This window comes from Tinamus guttatus, unplaced genomic scaffold (assembly GCF_059628265.1).
Source record: "Tinamus guttatus ecotype Peru unplaced genomic scaffold, ASM5962826v1 Tinamus_guttatus_pri_ptg000018l, whole genome shotgun sequence".
Classification (NCBI taxonomy): Eukaryota; Metazoa; Chordata; class Aves; order Tinamiformes; family Tinamidae; genus Tinamus; species Tinamus guttatus.
Genome location: NW_028288552.1, coordinates 3,412,159 through 3,418,249, shown reverse-complemented (window position 1 = coordinate 3,418,249; position 6,091 = coordinate 3,412,159).

Genomic DNA, 6,091 nt, shown 5'->3' with positions numbered 1-6,091 from the left:
CACATAGGGTTATTATCAAGACAAAATTAAGCTTAAAGAGGAACATAGTGATTTTTATGGTGAAGGAAAAGCATGGTTAATGAATTCCATTGATTAAGTATGATCAATTCCTTTGATCACATGGCATACATAATTTGTTAAAACAACAGAGACAAAAGTGATACTTGATTTAAATCTTGTTGTCTTATTCACTTTAGCAGTATTGTGAACATCTTCCCAATATGCAAGAAATAATTCAGAAATTCTGCACAACTAGCAAATAAGATACCATTAAAATACTCAGTTGTTAATATTTGAAACGTATATCCTTATATTTGTGGAATACATCTCTTGTGAATGTAAACTTAAAATTATTTGGAGGAGGGAAGAAATTTAAACCAACAAAAAATTATAAATACTCTTCCCATGACAGAGTGGGAGCTGGTTGCAATATGTTGACATACCTACTGTTATATGTTGCTTTTTACTACTGGAAAGCATGTTAGTATTTAACTCATTCCTGCATCTAGGAAAAACATTCTTAAATACAACATAGTTAATGTGCTTAGAAACCCCTCCAAATAACATGTTTACTCTTTCAACTTACACTGTTACAGGTCAAGAACTAAGTGGTGGTACAAAAGGAATAGACTGCGTAGTATAAACAGCTCTGGAATGCTGTGGGCCGGGAGGCTTAAATTGTTGCTTTTTGAGTTAGCTTCTGTCCTTTTTCTGTCATGCTTTTTTAATCGATTTGGGAGCCTCTACATCCTCCTTAATGCCGTACCACTCTAGGCTGATTTAGGTAACACCAAGTGAGCTGGGGCACTGGCAACGCGCTCCGCCTTGCAGCTGCGCAGCCTGAGCCTAGGAGCAGTTTTGCTGCCATCAGGCCGATGTTGAACTTGACAGAGCTGTTTAGCACGAGTGCTGCACAAAACAGCAGCCACTTCCTTGCGGGTCAGTGTGGCTTCTCTGGGATTTCTCAGAGATTTCCAGCCCACTCTGCAGCGCAGACATTACCCCGATTTCCACCAGGTAGGTCGACAAGGTGCAGTGCTTTGCTCAGATACCAGCTGCTCTAGCATCTGACCTGTGCAAACCGTCTAGAGCTCCTCTTCTCTAGAGCTGACCACAGGCTCTGCAAGCTGCTTTCGACTTTGCTCACAGAGTGTTTTGCTGCTAAGCACACAGCCTTTTGCCTTCGGAGAAGTACACTGCTATTGCCACAGTCGCCAGGGGTTGGCATTCCTGGTATTCTTCTGCCCAGTAGGAAAAGCAACCCTAACAATTGCTGAAGTTTTGATCTCCAGTCTCCTTACTCAGGATTTATGTTTTCTTTGTGCGCTACCATGTAGTGAAATAGCAGCTGCAACAAAGAGGGTGAAAGAAGAGGGAGTGAAAGGAAAAGACTCAAAGGCAGAGTATAATGTCAAAGAGGAGGGCTTTTTGCACTGAAGAACTGAATGTTTTGTGCTGTTAAATCTTTATTCTGCCATATATATTTTTTAAGTCTGTAATGATGCTGGAGCATAAAAGCAATGATCACTACAGTGTGTTTTATTCAAGAAACATGATTACAATTTTTTTTAAATGTGCCAAAATATATCTGTTTCCCAGTGCATTGATGCTTTTGGTTTTCTAGGTTTTTCTAGGTTTAGACTTAAATAAATTTATTGCTCAGCTTTTGTATGAAAATTAGAATTTTCAGTGCTCTTTGCATATTATTGAAAAGATAATTAAATCTTATACATAAATTTGATTGCAAAATAAATACAAAGACTCTGTTTTCATTGTTGTGTCATCTTTATAGCCTGATAAGATGTATATGAATGAAATCTGTTTGTTTTATGTAGATGGTTATATTGAAGGGGTATCTATACATGGAATGGACTCACTGGACATCACTGTATATGTGAAATATCTTTTCATACTTGTTGTCCAGCTCACAAGAGCAGTCTCTTAAAGGATTGTCGGAATATCCACATCTAACACTGTATATATTGCTGTATCTTAACAGCTGCTGCTTCTTCAGCTCTAGTCATAGGCAAACAGAGGCTTTTTTTAGCGTGTTTTGTACTTAGGTACAAGGTCAGCTAGCTAAGTGGGAAGCTACAGAACAGTAGATGTATAATGTCTATATGAGCACTAGGAAGAAATAAAAGCTTTGTCTGTCCCTGCCTGTCTCAGCTTCAGGGCCTTGCTCTCCCAATACAAAGTTGAATATTTGGCTTGGTTTCTAGTGTCGCTGCCTGGGCTGAAAGGCTCTTAAGCTGTTTGCTCACATTAGACTGCAAAGAACAGATTGCTTGTCATTGTGTTTTTCTTATTTCTTCTTTGAGAAATTTGTTCCATCTCTGACATATAAAGACCCTTCTTTCTCAGTTAAGAAAGTGCAAGAGCCAGGTTAACTCAAACAGCCTCTGTCTGCCTTGCATTGTTACTTGACTCTGCTTCATCCCAGATATTCCAGTAGACAAGAATTTCATCCTTTATCAGGGACTGGATCACAAAAATGTAACTGCCAGACAAAAGGATGAGCTTGTAGCATAGCAGCTGTTTAAGAGGAAAAAATCTGGATCAAGGCAGTATGGGGTAAAGTGATGGTGATTAGGCTGGAAATCTAACAAAAGGAGGAAGGAGAAAAACAGTAGTTTAGGAATGACTGTCCAGCAGAATTTATCAAGGCAAATCAGATCATGTCAAATGCAGTGTGACTAATTCTAAGGTCAAAAGAAATATCTGTTTCCTGAAATAAAGGAATGAACTCAGTAAGCCAGAATATTTCACTTATTTTTCCCCTCTTGTGCTCTAAGAATACAAGAACATAATTGAAAAAAGAAGGGGCAGCAGCTAGAGAAAGAGTGAACAAATGTGCTGGGAGAGAGAGACTTCTCTGCCCTTGTGCTCGGTTAAAAGTGCCTTATATAACAAAGTAGAAGTGTATAGTCAAACCTTAAATGTGCTGCAGGAAAGCAGTGAAAACTAAGAATGTGACCTTTTCCCTGTGTCATCTGCTGCTGGGTTTATCCCTTTCTTCTCCTATCTCTTCTTGATGCTGTATAAGTGGTCTTTTTTTTTTTTTTTTTTTTTAATTAGACACCTATTGGCCTTCTCTTTCTTCCTCCATTTGCTTGAAAAAGCATAACCCCCAAACTGGCAGATACCTTGGCAATTCCAAGGGCTGAGTGGTTGGGTGGTAGCTACCAAGTAGAAATGTAAGAAGGGGTGCCCGTGCAGCACAGGCAAAAACTCATCCAGGCTGATAGCAAAAGATGCTAGAAGAGTGGGAGACAGAGACGTATCAGGTGATATGGCACCGACATTTGAAGGATTATTGTAGGAAAAATGCATTCTAGATGACTTATCCTCTTGCCCATTACAGGATGTGAAATGCCCATGGTAATTTCTGGCATTCTGCCAATGTGTTATTTTGTCATATGCTGGAGAAAAAGAAGCTCTACTGGCATTTTCAGAGCAAGAGTGAAACGGTGTTTTCTGAACACCAGCTTGCAGATCACGGACTGGAGAAACAACCCTAGGAAGTCCCACCAAGGTCTGAGGGTCCAGTGTGGACCGTGCCCCATGGTGGCCAGCCCATGACTGTTGCCTTTTCATGTCATGGGGTACTGTAGTGAGAACATCATCCAGACCAAAATGTATCCCATGCTGTGATCCTGGAATAAATCCCAAAGAAAATTTCAAGCTCTGGCACCAGTGACAGGTACCTGAACGTCTTGGACTTGCTGTAGTAATTGGGGCTTTACTTCTGTCTTCAACCCCAAGGAGAAAATATGACTCATTTTCTCTTGATCTCCAGCTTTGCTTCTTGAAAATGACTGAATGAATTTAACCTTGCCAAACTCAAGTTGAATAATTTTCCACGCACACACACACAAAAATGCTGCCCATCTTGTTTTGCATTATCTTAGACATTACGATGAACCTTTATAAATGCTAGTTTTATAGCAAATTGATAACTAGTTTAATGAATTAATTTTCAAAGCTCTTATCAAAGTCTTTAACTAATATGCTGTTAATTGAAAACCATGAGTCTATAACTTCTGTTCATCATTTCTTGCTAATTTTTGTAAAGCTTTTCCTTAGGTATTAAATATCAATGCTAGTTTCCTTATTTTTAGAAAGTTCATGACTTTATTAAATTAATTAAGATTTTATGGTTTATTTTTTAAAAATCTCTACTCACAGTTTCTTAGGAGGAAGTAGGAGGAAACACATTGTTTTTTTTCATGACAATCAGGACTTGTAGCTGTTTTTAAAAAAATCTTAAACTGACATTATTTATTAATAGCCTGCTTCTTGTAGGAGGTGCATAGCATCTTTTCCACACTTGACCCAGTTTGTAAAGGCACGGTATGTTTCTTTTGAGTCTGTAGCTTGGATTACAAGAAAAAAATTAATTAGAATATGGCCTTTGTCTGAGATGGGAACTGACACGCATTTATTAAAATCTGTAATCCATCACAGGTTGAAGATTATAGAAGATGTTTTTATGATTCTTAATTTTTTCCAGATCAGAACCAATATGTGTTGGTAAAGAGATTATCCTAAGCACTTATGTTTTAAATAACTTGTCCGCATGCTAAGATGATGAATGTGATTACAAACAACTCTGGAAGAAACCTTGAACAACAGCTGATTCCTTGGATTATCATTTTAAAATGTCTGCAAAACAGTTTAGGTTGAAAGGAACAGTTATATCAAGATGGGATTTCAGAAAGGAGGATTCTTTTTTTTCCCCTTTGGCTCCATAAAAGTTGAAAAACATGACAAAATTTATTGGCCTAAAAACAACTTTGTATATACAACTACGTGCAACTTCAGGTATATTAAAAGAAGTTGTTAGAAGAAAAAAGCATAAAGTTATGTAAGATTACAAGCCTGTTTTCCTAAAGAAAATACCAGAGAAGTGGCGGATGAGCATTAGAGATTCTTACATTATGTGCTAATACTATGGCGAAGAGCAACTGTACAAATAAGAAGATTATGGAATAGGTTTTGGAAATGGCCATAAGATTGCAATTAACCTCTCTCTTATATGCACCTCTAGAGATAAAGACAGCAAAAAAAAATGCGTCTGAGTAGATACTATGTTTTTGGAACAGAAGAGGAGAGAATTATATAGTGGTTTTGACCTCATTAAGCTAAATATGAAAGTCAAAGGGTTTAGTCACTCGAGTACGTAGGGGGAAGTAGCAATTAATTCCTAGGTCTTCTAGCAAAAAAAAGAACATATTGGCTTGCTCAGAGTGCAGTTTACTACTTGAATGGTGGAAAGAATCTCTACATAAAAGAACACGAGGTTATAAAAACATACATATTTTGGCCAGTGAGCAGGTTTTGTGCATTTGTAACTCTTACTACCCCCCAAAATAAGAAAGCACAAAAGCTAGCACAAAAAAAAAAAAAACCCAAAAAAAACCAACAAAAAAACTTGATCTCATTTTCAAAGATGCTGACCTTGGCCAAGAATACATTATAAATTAGCACAGTGGAGACTTGCACTTAGAGTCATCTCTCAGTCCCATTCTTCCTGGACTGCAGAATTAGTGAATGTGCAGGAAGCAAGTTGTAGAAACAATGTATGGTGCCTCCACTCACAAAAGGTGACTCCTCCACTTCTATCATCAGAATTAATTAATCAATTGGTTATGGCTCTGTGTGTGGGCACACGTGTGTACAGTGCACTAGCAAACTTTGAGCTGGATTACTTAGCAGGTAAGAGGAGACTCACATCTATACATACTCCAGGTCTGAACTTATGAGGGCCCAGGGATCCAGGCACAGGACAGGGAGTCCGTGCCAGTATGCAAGGAACCCAAGACTGATGTGCTTGTGAATCTGGAGTGCGCACACATGCACATGCATATGTGTGTTTCACTTCAGTAGTGAAATCTTTAGAAGTGGATCAGCTGGAGAGGAGGAACAGGATCAGGTCACTTGCATTCCTGCTTAGACGAGAGCAGTTGGTGGCTATGAACGCCGGTAAAAGCCAAGGCTGTGTGTGTGTCTGTGTGTGTGGATGCACGTGCCTGTGTGTGCATCTCCTTTGGTAGAATACATGCCCAGCCTGGCTCATGGATGAACCTGC